The following is a 14,285-nucleotide window of genomic DNA, read 5'->3' as shown; positions in this document are numbered from 1 at the left end:
CCATGAGGAATAACTCAACTTCCCAAGGAGTGTTCCATGGTTCTCTATCTCACAAGGTCCCTCAAGCCAATGCCTTTGCTCTCAGATCACTGAGCAAAGTGACTTAGGGATGATAAATGCAAGAATGAGGGATGCTTTAGATTAAATTTAGTATGAATGCATCCTATTTATGCATGATTCTAACAAATGAACTAAACTAGATGATAAGATGACAAGGTTAGTAAAAATACTATCCTAACATGATATACTAGTTATATGATTTAACCGAAGATGATAGAAATACTCTAAAATGATTATTAAATTTATTTCCATTACAAAGAGAGGCTAAATGCTTGCTAAAATTGAGTATAAGTATGATGCTAAAGAATTGGACTTATAAAATGGAGGGATGAGGGTTCTATTTATGGAAGAAACATGGCAATGGATGGTCAAGATTGAATGATCTAATCAAGGGTCAGGATTGAAAGTTATCAATCCATGTTTACAATTCTCACCAATGAAATGGTGACAATTGTCAACATAAGACTGTTTGAGAGGAGATGTAAGAAGCATTAAATGCTTGAGAAGACCTCATGGTTACCTTAGGAGGTAAGGGTTAAGGTTAGGTTAAGGTTATCCATTGGATAAAACTTTTACCCAAAGGGTAAACTCTTGTGCAAGGGTTAAAGGGATAAGCATGGTCAAAGCAATGAATGTTTGATGAGACCCTTGGGTTAGATGAGGGTTGAGTTAGGCAAAAAAGTCTCTTACCATGCCACTAAGGGTTAGTTAACCATTAATGGTTTGAAAGACTTTGGGGACAAATTTGTAAGAGTCCTTCAAAATTTGGGGGTATTCAACAAGTTAGCTTGTTGAAGGCATAAAGGCTTTAATGCCTTTGGAAGACTTTACTCCAAATTTGAGAAGTGACCTCCTCAAATTTAGGGAAAGGGGATAATTGATGTGTTTAGGTTAATTGATTAGGATTAGAGGGATTCTAGAAGAATTTAGGAAGAGGGTTAGGAGACAAGTGGGAGATGTAGGAAAATGCAAGTGGGTGAGGGATAATAGGATTTAATTAAAATAAATTGCTTTATTTCAATTATGGTTGCAAATGGGGGTTTTAAATAAATTAGATTTATTTATTTGGGGTGAACTATTTAATTAAATGTAAATTTAATTAAAAGTAGAGAGAAGGGATTTAATTAAATAAAATGATTTATTCAATTAGATGATATAAAAGGCTTAAGTGAATTTAAATAAATAAATTGAATAATTTATTTAATTAAATAGAGGAAAGTGGATGATTTAATTAAATTAGATTTAACTAAATAGAGGAATGAGAATAAAATGAACATTAAATATTCATTTGGGAATATGGTCATTTTTATACGTCTACATTTTGCCCCTCTTTGAAGTGACGTGTGTGCACATGTTGATTCAAAGAAAATTGATGTGTCGTCAAAATTTGATCATGATCAGTGTGATGTCGATGTTGAGATGTTCATGTCGTGCCTCAGATTTGATAAATGATGTTGATAATGCCCCCTTGCGAGATGAATCAAAATTTTTGAAAATTTGATTCGATTTTGATAAATTTTATTGCATTTTAAAATTTTGTCTATGTTGAATGCGTTAATTTGATTCATCTCCCGATAATGATGTTTGTTAGGGTTAGAAGTGAGACCATGAGCAATTTACGTGTTCCACCATGCAACCCTAATTTCTGTTGACCCTATAAAAAGGTAAAAAGTGGTTTTATGTGTATCATTTGTGCTTGTTGACTTTGGAGAAAGTGACTATTGGATAGAAAGACAAAATGTCGGTTCCCCATGCTTCTCATCAATTTGAACATGTTCGGAGGTATCAGAGGCCTGCCACGTATGGACCACCGGTAAGTCATCAATTTTTGCCCCTTTTTGCTTTTCATTTGTCATTTATAGTCATGTTTTCCAATTTTTCACGTGGATTTTAACGGTTTAGCGCATAGGGTTTGTACCCTAGCACATACGATAAAAGGGGTAGCGCGTCTAGTGTAAGAAACTAGGGTAGTGTCGGAGTTGGGTTGGGTAGCGTGTAGGTAGGTTAGGATACCACATCAAGGTTATTTAGCACAAGGGGTTAACAGGCTAGCGCGTAGTGGGTATAGGGTAGCGCATAGGTAGGACCTAGCGCATAAGGTCAATAGGGGTTTGCATGGGTAGAATAGGATAGCGCATAGGTGTAACTTAGCGCGTAGGGTAAAGTCGACAGTGCAGGGGTGGATTAGGATAGCGCATAGACATAGTTTAATGCATAGGGTGTTTTAGGTGGCCCAAAGCTAGATCAGGGTAGCGCATAGGTGCATTTTAGCGCTTAGGGTGTATTTAGTAGCGCATGGCAGATTTTGGATAGCGCATGGTGAGCAGCGTAGAGCATGGATACAAAATTTTAGCGCGTAGGCAGAAAATGTTGGAGAAAATAGGATTTTTGAGGGATTAGAGTAGAATGAAGATAGGTAGGTGTTTGCCAGTTTTTCCGGGATGGGTGCGATAGTCAACCTGCGTGCTTGCTATGTGTTGGTTTGATAATTTGTCCGATATGAGTTTCGATATGGTACTTTGATTTGGATTTTTGATAGATAACTTGATTTGATTTGCGTTGTTTCAAGTTGATGTTGATGTGATATTGATTTGGATATGATGTGGATTTTGATATAAACTTGATTTGATATGCAGTGTTTCAAGTTAATATGAATGGGAAACTTGAGTTGTTTTTCAAGGTGATATGGATGTGAAACTTGAGTTATTTTTCAAGTTGATATGGATGTGAAACTTGAGTTGTTTTTCAAGCTGATATGGATGTGAAACTTGAATTGTTTTTCAAGCTAATATGAATGTGAAACTTGAGTTGTTTTTCAAGTTGATATGGATTTGATAGATAACTTGATTTGATTTGCATTGTTTTAGGTTGAAATGATCTGATGTTGATATTGGACATGTTTTGTTTGACAGGAGAGGCTTGGGGTTGTGCAGTCACGAGAGAGATTTTCGAGTCACGAGAGTCCTTCAAAATTTGGGGGTATTCAACAAGTTAGCTTGTTGAAGGCATAAAGGCTTTAATGCCTTTGGAAGACTTTACTCCAAATTTGAGAAGTGACCTCCTCAAATTCAGGGAAAGGGGATAATTGATGGGTTTAGGTTAATTGATTAGGATTAGAGGGATTCTAGAAGAATTTAGGAAGAGGGTTAGGAGACAAGTGGGAGATGTAGGAAAATGCAAGTGGGTGAGGGATAATAGGATTTAATTAAAATAAATTGCTTTATTTCAATTATGGTTGCAAATGGGAGTTTTAAATAAATTAGATTTATTTATTTGGGGTGAACTATTTAATTAAATGTAAATTTAATTAAAAGTAGAGAGAAGGGATTTAATTAAATAAAATGATTTATTCAATTAGATGATATAAAAGGCTTAAGTGAATTTAAATAAATAAATTGAATAATTTATTTAATTAAATAGAGGAAAGTGGATGATTTAATTAAATTAGATTTAACTAAATAGAGGAATGAGAATAAAATGAACATTAAATATTCATTCGGGAATATGGTCATTTTTATACGTCTACATTTTGCCCCTCTTTGAAGTGACGTGTGTGCACATGTTGATTCAAAGAAAATTGATGTGTCGTCAAAATTTGATCATGATCAGTGTGATGTCGATGTCGAGATGTTCATGTTGTGCCTCAGATTTGATAAATGATGTTGATAATGCCCCCTTGCGAGATGAATCAAAAATTTTGAAAATTTGATTCGATTTTGATAAATTTTATTGCATTTTAAAATTTTGTCTATGTTGAATGTATTAATTTGATTCATCTCCCGATAATGATGTTTGTTAGGGTTAGAAGTGAGACCATGAGCAATTTACGTGTTCCACCATGCAACCCTAATTTCTGTTGACCCTATAAAAAGGTAAAAAGTGGTTTTATTTGTATCATTTGTGCTTGTTGACTTTGGAGAAAGTGACTTTTGGATAGAAAGACAAAATGTCGGTTCCCCATGCTTCTCATCGATTTGAACGTGTTCAGAGGTATCAGAGGCCTGCCACGTATGGACCACTGGTAAGTCATCAATTTTTGCCCCTTTTTGCTTTTCATTTTGTCATTTTTAGTCATGTTTTGCAATTTTTCACGTGGATTTTAACGTTTTAGCGCGTAGGGTTTGTACCCTAGCACATATGATAAAAGGGGTAGCGCGTCTAGTGTAAGAAACTAGGGTAGTGTCGGAGTTGGGTTGGGTAGCGTGTAGGCAGGTTAGGATAGCACATCAAGGTTATTTGGCACAAGGGGTTAATAGGATAGCGCGTAGTGGGTATAGGGTAGCGCATAGGTAAGACCTAGCGCATAGGGTCAATAGGGGTTCGCATGGGTAGAATAGGATAGCGCATAGGTGTAACTTAGCGCGTAGGGTAAAGTCGATAGTGCAGGGGTGGGTTAGGATACCGCATAGACATAGTTTAACGCATAGGGTGTTTTAGGTGGCCCAAAGCTAGATCAGGGTAGCGCATAGGTGCATTTTAGTGCTTAGGGTGTATTTGGTAGTGCATGGCAGATTTTGGATAGCGCATGGTGAGCAGCGTAGAGCATGGAGACAAAATTTTAGCACGTAGGCAGAAAATGTTGGAGAAAATAGGATTTTTGAGGGATTAGAGTAGAATGAAGATAGGTAGGTGTTTGCCAGTTTTTCCGGGATGGGTGCGATAGTCAGCCTGCGTGCTTGCTATGTGTTGGTTTGATAATTTGTCTGATATGAGTTTCGATATGGTACTTTGATTTGGATTTTTGATAGATAACTTGATTTGATTTGCGTTGTTTCAAGTTGATGTTGATGTGATATTGATTTCGATATGATGTGGATTTTGATATGAACTTGATTTGATATGCAGTGTTTCAAGTTAATATGAATGGGAAACTTGAGTTGTTTTTCAAGTTGATATGGATGTGAAACTTGAGTTATTTTTCAAGTTGATATGGATGTGAAACTTGAGTTGTTTTTCAAGCTGATATGGATGTGAAACTTGAATTGTTTTTCAAGCTGATATGAATGTGAAACTTGAGTTGTTTTTCAAGTTGATATGGATTTGATAGATAACTTGATTTGATTTGCATTGTTTAAGGTTGAAATGATCTGATGTTGATATTGGACATGTTTTGTTTGACAGGAGAGGCTTGGGGTTGTGCAGTCACGAGAGAGATTTCCGAGTCACGAGAGTCCTTCAAAATTTGGGGGTATTCAACAAGTTAGCTTGTTGAAGGCATAAAGGCTTTAATGCCTTTGGAAGACTTTACTCCAAATTTGAGAAGTGACCTCCTCAAATTCAGGGAAAGGGGATAATTGATGGGTTTAGGTTAATTGATTAGGATTAGAGGGATTCTAGAAGAATTTAGGAAGAGGGTTAGGAGACAAGTGGGAGATGTAGGAAAATGCAAGTGGGTGAGGGATAATAGGATTTAATTAAAATAAATTGCTTTATTTCAATTATGGTTGCAAATGGGAGTTTTAAATAAATTAGATTTATTTATTTGGGGTGAACTATTTAATTAAATGTAAATTTAATTAAAAGTAGAGAGAAGGGATTTAATTAAATAAAATGATTTATTCAATTAGATGATATAAAAGGCTTAAGTGAATTTAAATAAATAAATTGAATAATTTATTTAATTAAATAGAGGAAAGTGGATGATTTAATTAAATTAGATTTAACTAAATAGAGGAATGAGAATAAAATGAACATTAAATATTCATTTGGGAATATGGTCATTTTTATACATCTACATTTTGCCCCTCTTTGAAGTGATGTGTGTGCACATGTTGATTCAAAGAAAATTGATGTGTCGTCAAAATTTGATCATGATCAGTGTGATGTCGATGTCGAGATGTTCATGTTGTGCCTCAGATTTGATAAATGATGTTGATAATGCCCCCTTGCGAGATGAATCAAAAATTTTGAAAATTTGATTTGATTTTGATAAATTTTATTGCATTTTAAAATTTTGTCTATGTTGAATGCATTAATTTGATTCATCTTCCGATAATGATGTTTGTTAGGGTTAGAAGTGAGACCATGAGCAATTTACATGTTCCACCATGCAACCCTAATTTCTGTTGACCCTATAAAAAGGTAAAAAGTGGTTTTATTTGTATCATTTGTGCTTGTTGACTTTGGAGAAAGTGACTTTTGGATAGAAAGACAAAATGTCAGTTCCCCATGCTTCTCATCGATTTGAACGTGTTCGGAGGTATCAGAGGCCTGCCACGTATGGACCACCGGTAAGTCATCAATTTTTGCCCCTTTTTGCTTTTCATTTTGTCATTTATAGTCATGTTTTCCAATTTTTCACGCAGATTTTAATGGTTTAGCGCGTAGGGTTTGTACCCTAGCACATACGATAAAAGGGGTAGCGCGTCTAGTGTAAGAAACTAGGGTAGTGTCGGAGTTGGGTTGGGTAGCGTGTAGGTAGGTTAGGATAGCACATCAAGGTTATTTAGCACAAGGGGTTAACAGGATAGCGCGTAGTGGGTATAGGGTAGCGCATAGGTAAGACCTAGCGCATAGGGTCAATAGGGGTTCGCATGGGTAGAATAGGATAGCGCATAGGTGTAACTTAGCGCGTAGGGTAAAGTCGATAGTGCAGGGGTGGATTAGGATAGCGCATTGACATAGTTTAACGCATAGGGTGTTTTAGGTGGCCCAAAGCTAGATCAGGGTAGCGCATAGGTGCATTTTAGCGCTTAGGGTGTATTTGGTAGTGCATGGCAGATTTTGGATAGCGCATGGCGAGCAGCGTAGAGCATGGATACAAAATTTTAGCACGTAGGCAGAAAATGTTGGAGAAAATAGGATTTTTGAGGGATTAGAGTAGAATGAAGATAGGTAGGTGTTTGCCAGTTTTTCTGGGATGGGTGCGATAGTCAGCCTGCATGCTTGCTATGTGTTGGTTTGATAATTTGTCCGATATGAGTTTTGATATGGTACTTTGATTTGGATTTTTGATAGATAACTTGACTTGATTTGCGTTGTTTCAAGTTGATGTTGATGTGATATTGATTTGGATATGATGTGGATTTTGATATGAAATTGATTTGATATGCAGTGTTTCAAGTTAATATGAATGGGAAACTTGAGTTGTTTTTCAAGTTTATATGGATGTGAAACTTGAGCTATTTTTCAAGTTGATATGCATGTGAAACTTGAGTTGTTTTTCAAGCTGATATGGATGTGAAACTTGAATTGTTTTTCAAGCTGATATGAATGTGAAACTTGAGTTGTTTTTCAAGTTGATATGGATTTGATAGATAACTTGATTTGATTTGCATTGTTTTAGGTTGAAATGATCTGATGTTGATATTGGACATGTTTTGTTTGATAGGAGCGGCTTGGGGTTGTGCAATCACAAGAGCGATTTCTGAGACCGTGGTCGTTGATACCACGAATGACATAGGTAGATAGGGATATTATTGAGAGATGTGGACTATCCTCTTTGTTAGAGATACCTCGGTATATCATTAACCGAGGTTTGCTGACAGCTTTGGTTGAGAGGTGGCATAGTGACACCAACACCTTTCATTTGGTGACAAGTGAGATTACAATGACACCACAAGATTGCTATCGGATTTTGCGGATTCCTGTGGTAGGTACATTGTTTCCATATGAGAAGACCCAGGAGGGCGGGACAAAGGCTCTTCGCCGGATTTTGTATGATGAGCATATTTACGGATATGAGATCCCATGGCAGGAGTTCATTGATTTGGATTATGCTCCTCTACCATCAGTGCTAGCAAGTTTCGTAGGTGGCTTCATGTGTCTCGACCATAGGTCAAAGGGACTAGTAGTGGGATGGGAATTGGTTTTGGAGGACATGGTGACATAGGGTCGCCAATTTGCATGGGGGTCGGCTATGTTGGCCCACTTATACAAGGACCTGCATCAGGTGGTGTACTTGGGATATGGGAGTCCATCAATTGGGGTTACGTTGCTACAAGTGTGGGCGTGGGAGCATATTCCCGCAGCGAGGCTACCTGTAGACAGAGACAGGCCAGTTGGGTGTGCTTATGCCTATGGATACAGAGGGATAGCTGTCCAGCTAAGTTGGGCAAACTAGAGCATTGGAGGCGAGTGCTTGATGATACCGACATGGTCGTTTGGAGACTGTATATGGATTGTGAGGTGTGGGTAGAGGATGGGATGAAGATGCCTTATGTCTATATGTCTTGATTTTTGATAGGGTGGACACTCTTTGTTATTGAGAGATTTCTACATAGCTGAGTTTTGTGGCAGTATGGACGACAATAGGGGATACCACAGGGAGCATGCTTGTATGCTCGATGGAGGCAGGATGTGCCAGAGTGGGGACCCACCATTGATAGCGTTGTGGCAGTTGAGGATTACATGCACCTAACCGGCTAGATATGGGACTATACCTACGGGATAGTAGATGCAGGGATGACTGATGAGTTCACAGTGTTGTTTGCGGCTCATGCGGTGGCCAGGATATTAGATCCAGCAGAGATGATTCCTACTTTTGATGATGATGAGTGGAGATGGTGGAGGAGGTGGCCGAGGTTGGTGTGGAGATAGAGGGAGAGGAGATCGGGGGAGGAGAGGAGATATATGTGGAGTTGGTGTGGATAGAGGGATACGGGCTGAGAGAGTAGTGCGGCGGGCAGTGGAGGATAGAGGCAGGAGAGGTTTGGTGATTGGAGCTGAGGGTGGTGGGCAAGCAGTGGAGGTGATAGCAACTATGGGAGGGAGATGATTTTAGGTGACTGACCCAGAGGAGGAGGTCAGATGTTTTACCCCCACCAGCGTCGAGGATAGGGAGAGGGACAGGGGGTACCACTACACAGGTACCCCTGCAGATTCAGATTCCCATGCACTATGAGGACGCCGAGATTAAATCCTTACAATTGTCAGTGCAGCATCTGCAAACATAGTTGTTGGCGCATCAACGTCAGATTACGTAGTTAACTGCTGAGCGTGATACCATTTTGGAGCATTTGGGTCGAGCGAAGGCACGAGCAGATAGTTTGGAGAGAGCGACAGCTGGTGGCTCAATGAGAGACACATTAAGAGAGATGCAGTACATAGTCAATGAGGCTAAGTATTACCAGTGGTATTATGAGGATATTGTTCCCAGGGAGCACAAAGTTCCTAGTTTCACGACGATGAGATTCAGTCGATCCAGGGAGACTGGTTCGAGGACAGAGAGAAGAGGCATGACCGGTCCTACTCATTAGGATCCACCTGGACATCCAGATGCTAGGACATATGCTATGAGACCGTCACCCTCAGGAGATAGTCATACCTAAGAGACCTTGTCTCTATTGTATTTTGATCATTTTTTTGTACTATGGGATAGACATGACATATTTTGTACTTTATCATTTGTGAGATATATATATACGACACCGTTTTCTTTGATCCATATGTGATGTTTTTGATGGATGATGCTTTCTATATGATTTTGATGCTTTTATGATGGTGATGCAATGTTTAGATAAGTGCATGTGATTTTATATTTGATGCATGATGGATGATATGAGATGTATCTTGAAAATGAGATGGATGATATTGATAATGATGTGAGATGTATGATAATGATGTGAGATGTATGATAATGATGTGAGATGTATGATAATGATAATGATGTGAGATGTATCTTAAAAATGAGATAATGGTGATGCAATGTTTAGATAGATCCACATGTGATGTTTTTGATGGATGATGCTTTTGATAATGATGTGATATGTATCTTGAAAATGTGATGTATGATAATGACAATGATGTGAGATGTATCTTGAAAATGAGATGTATGATAATGATATGCTGTAAGATGTATCTTGAAAATAAGATGTATGATATTGATAATGATGTGAGATGTATCTTGAAAATGAGATGTATGATAATGATATGCTATGAGATGTATCTTGAAAATGAGATGTACGATAATGATAATGATGTGAGATGTATCTTGAAAATGAGATGTATGATAATGATATGTTGTGCAACTAATTGTAAAATGATATGCAACTAATTGATCATCCTCAGTCTTTCGTTTGTCATTCCTGTATACTCATATGTTGTTGCTTTTCATTGCATTTATCATCATTGAGCATTTGGGATATGTTGAAAATTTATACAAGCATAATGGTATAATTGAACCATAATGACCTGAGAAAAATTTACATGATTGTTGATTTTGCAAGATGGCACAAGCGTCGAGGTATAATTGAACCAAGAATACCTGAGTGTGGCTTGCATATAAATAGACAAGATTAAACCATTTGTATGCGCAAAGAGGAACCATGTCTTTAGTGATATGTTGTGAATCACGTCTAGAGAAAAGTATTTTCATAGTACAAGTGATCGCCTCACAGACAGAAAACTAAAAAAATATTGGAGTCCCAATTACTTTCTCTATCTCGATGCATCTTTGAGAATTTTTTTAGAAGATCCAATAGTTCAAAAAAAAAGTTCAAGTGCAAAAATAGTCAAAACTTCATGCAAGATGTAAACATTTTATACTTCAGAAAATCATCCATCCTGTGTTGTGAATCTGTTAAGTGTATCAATGTTTTGTTCTCGTGATTGTTTATTTGTTTGCTGGAAATGATGTTCTTAGTTTGCTACAAGTTTTGACTTAGGACGGAATGTTGATCAATGTTGCCCCTAGCTAAATTTACCTCCTGACATGGATATGTACAGTGATTACCAAGCCATGGTGTGATATGATGAAATGATTATACTAGGATAGTGACTACACTAAGTATATCCTAGATGATGTTATTTTGATAAAGTGTTGGGCGATGGCCAATAGTGTTGGATTATGGATATAAAGTTTGAGAGTAAAGATAGATAGAGGAGATGTCCTCTCACAATAGCGCTTGTTGCCAAGTTTTCACCAGTTGTTTTTATTGCACCTTTTTGTTTGCTTTTTCTTGATTTTTTTAAAAAAAAATTTAATTTTTTGACTTTTCTATGCATTAGACTGCTCAAGTATAGTATTTCTTCAAATGGATGTTGTTTGTTGGTTTGTCGAGCACATCTCCTTCTGAAATTGTTAGCTGATAGGCGCTTGATCCATAGGTTGATATAATGACATAGGGACCCAACCAGTTAGGTCAAATTTGGCGACAAGTGAGATTACAAGGACATAGTGACACCAACACCTTTCATTTGGCAACAGGTGAGATTACAATCACACCAGAGGATTGCTATCGGATTTTGTGGATTCCTGTGGTAGGTGCATTATTGCCATATGAGCAGACTGAGGAGGGCAGGACAGAGGCTCTTCGCCAGATTTTGTATGATGAGCATATTTACAGATATGAGATCCTGTGGCAGGAGTTCATTGATTTGGATTATGCTCCTCTACCATCAGTGCTGGAAGGTTTCATAGGTGGCTTCCTGTGTCCCAACCATAGGTCAAAGGGACTAGCAGTGGGATGGGGATTGGTCTTGGAGGATATGGTGACACAGGGTCGCTGATTTGCATGGGGGTCGGCTATGTTGGCCCACTTATATAGGGACCTGCATCAGGTGGTGTACTTGGGATATGGGAGTCTATCAGCTGGGGTTACATTGCTTCGAGTGTGGGCATGGGAGCATATTTTCGTAGCGAGGCCACCTACAGACAGAGACAGGCCATTTGGGTGTACTTATGCCTATGGATACAAAGGGATAGTTGTCTAGCGTAAGCTGGGCAAACTAGAGCATTGGAGGTGAGTGCTTGATGATATCGACACGGTCGTCTAGAGACTGTATATGGATTGTGAGGTGTGGGAAGAGGATGGGATGGAGATGCCTTATGTCTATATGTCTCGATTTTTGATAGGGCGGATGCCCTTTGTTATTGAGAGATTTCTGCATAGTTGAGTTTTGCGATAGTATGGACGACAACAGGGGATACCACATGGAGCATGCTTGTATGCTCGACGAAGGTAGGATGTGCTAGAGTGGGGACCCACCATTGATGGCGTTGCAGCGGTTGAGGAGTACATGCACCTAGCCGGCCAGATATGGGACTATGCCTATGGGATAGTGGATGCGGGGATGACTGATGAGTTCGCAGTGTTGTTTGTGGCTCATGTGGTGGCCAAGATATCGGATCCAGCAGAGATGATTCTTGCTTTTGATGACGATGAGGATGAGCAGCTTGAGAGGCTAGGGAGATGGAGAGAGGAGGGAGAGGAGTTTAAGGAGGGAGGTGGGGATGGTGGAGGAGGTGGCCGAGGTCGGCATGGAGATAGAGGGAGAGGAGATCAGGGGAGGAGAGGAGATACAGGCTGAGAAAGTAGTGTGGCGAGCAGTAGACGATAGAGGTAGGAGAGGTTTGGTGATTGGAGCTAAGGGTGGTGGGTGAGCAGGGGAGGTGATAGCAGCTGTGGGAAGGACAAATGATTTTAGGTGGCCAACCCAGAGGAGGAGGTCTTTAAATCAGTGGACCGGTTGACAAAGTAGTAACCAAGGATAATGAACTAGCTACTCTCTCTACACTTTAGGCTCTATAGGACCTAGTGGGTGTCCCTTTCAACAACACTTTTGATTCCTTCAATCCTTATGTAGTGTTGTAACAGATATGTTCTCAACCTACTAAGTGAATTAGAAAACCTTGAAACCTTTAGGATATGGCTTTTATCATTCCACACATGTTCCAAATCACCATGACAACCAGTTATCCTAATACTAAAAAATAAAATTCATGAAATAAAAGTTATGATTGAAGTGTTGATGAATTTTTCCTTTTTACTACCACAGTTAGCAATACAATTTTATGATTAGTGCCTCATTGATTGGGAAAGATGAACCATTATTACAATATAAAGACATGCAGACCCTACAACATCCTTTGTCAAATATGAACAATATCTGATATCAATCATAAATGAATGAACTTCTCAATTGCAACTCAATTGAATTTGTTTTCTAGTAAAATCCTTTTAAATAGAATAAGAAAATTTAATCTTCTACTTTAGAAGAAGCTTAAACTCATTCAAATCCAACAACATAGTGTAGAAATATAAACCCAAAAATCCTTGATTTATTGATTTATATAAGGTTTTGGAAAACAAATAAAGAGAACAACTTAGAAATCATGGAATTTAATTTCAAGATGTCTTTTTTACTACAAAGTACATATGCATATCCTTTATAAAATTACTTCAAATAGGACATTAAATTGATTACAGTACTGTACTGCAAAACTATGAGCTTTTCTATATATTATTCACCCTTGGTGAATCTATGTGTATCAAATTAAAAATCCCATTTGGACTCTAGAAAATATCAAAAGAAGAAGGCTTGACACAAGGCGTTGATTATCCTCTTATGGAAAAAGTGAGAATGCAACAAGATTTGGGCCTTTTACAACTTGAAAAATTAGGTGATCACTTGACAAGAAAAGGACAAAACAACTTTTTGAGTTTCCTAACAGGGATAGACATTATTCTATCCTCATAAGTAGGTATTAGTTTTTGAAGATGAATTGGAAATCTCCTTTTCTTTACTTGATCTCCCTTATCGAGCTGGAAAGTGTGATAATCCTGCAAACCTATTAAATACACATGGACAAAGAGATGCTTACAAATTTTTTACAAAGATATGCATTTAAAGGATAAAAAATATATCATCTAACTAAAAAATATGTTTCTTTTTGGTTTATTACAATGAGAGGAATTAAAGAAAGAAACTTTTCAAAAAGGCAAAAAAACTATAAATTCAAAATTTAAAAACTTAGAAAAAGAGGAGAGAAAGGATTATAGATTTTCAAATCCATGTTGCTTGAACTCCTGCAATATTCTGATATGATGTTAATAGTCATTTTCATCTATCTCTGACCTTTCCACCTCCACTCTTATCATCCCACTATCAAGTCTTGAGAATGCATCCATGAATGGCTCCACTTTCTTCAATAGTTGTGCATCATATGCAAGAATATCTGCCAATATTGGATCCAATATTACCCCAATGTTTGTCTTCCATTCTAATTTAGTTCTAATAACCTTTCTTCCTTCTATATTTCTCATTTCCCTATCAAAGATAACTAGCATATGGTTTGTAACTAGATATTGGAAACACATGAGCTCTGCTTTTATCTTCTGTGTATACATCCTATGAATGATGAAAGTTTGTTTCATCATTTCAAATATTGATTTAAAACATGTTATAATATCATTTGAATAGGTAGGAAGGGACTAACCAAGGAAACCTCCAATACTATGATTATTTATCTCAAATAAAATAGTGAGCATGCCAAGAACCACTAC

The sequence above is a fragment of the Cryptomeria japonica genome, chromosome 4 (genome assembly GCF_030272615.1).
Source record: "Cryptomeria japonica chromosome 4, Sugi_1.0, whole genome shotgun sequence".
Taxonomy (NCBI): Eukaryota; Viridiplantae; Streptophyta; class Pinopsida; order Cupressales; family Cupressaceae; genus Cryptomeria; species Cryptomeria japonica.
Note: the sequence above shows the minus strand (reverse complement) of the source record.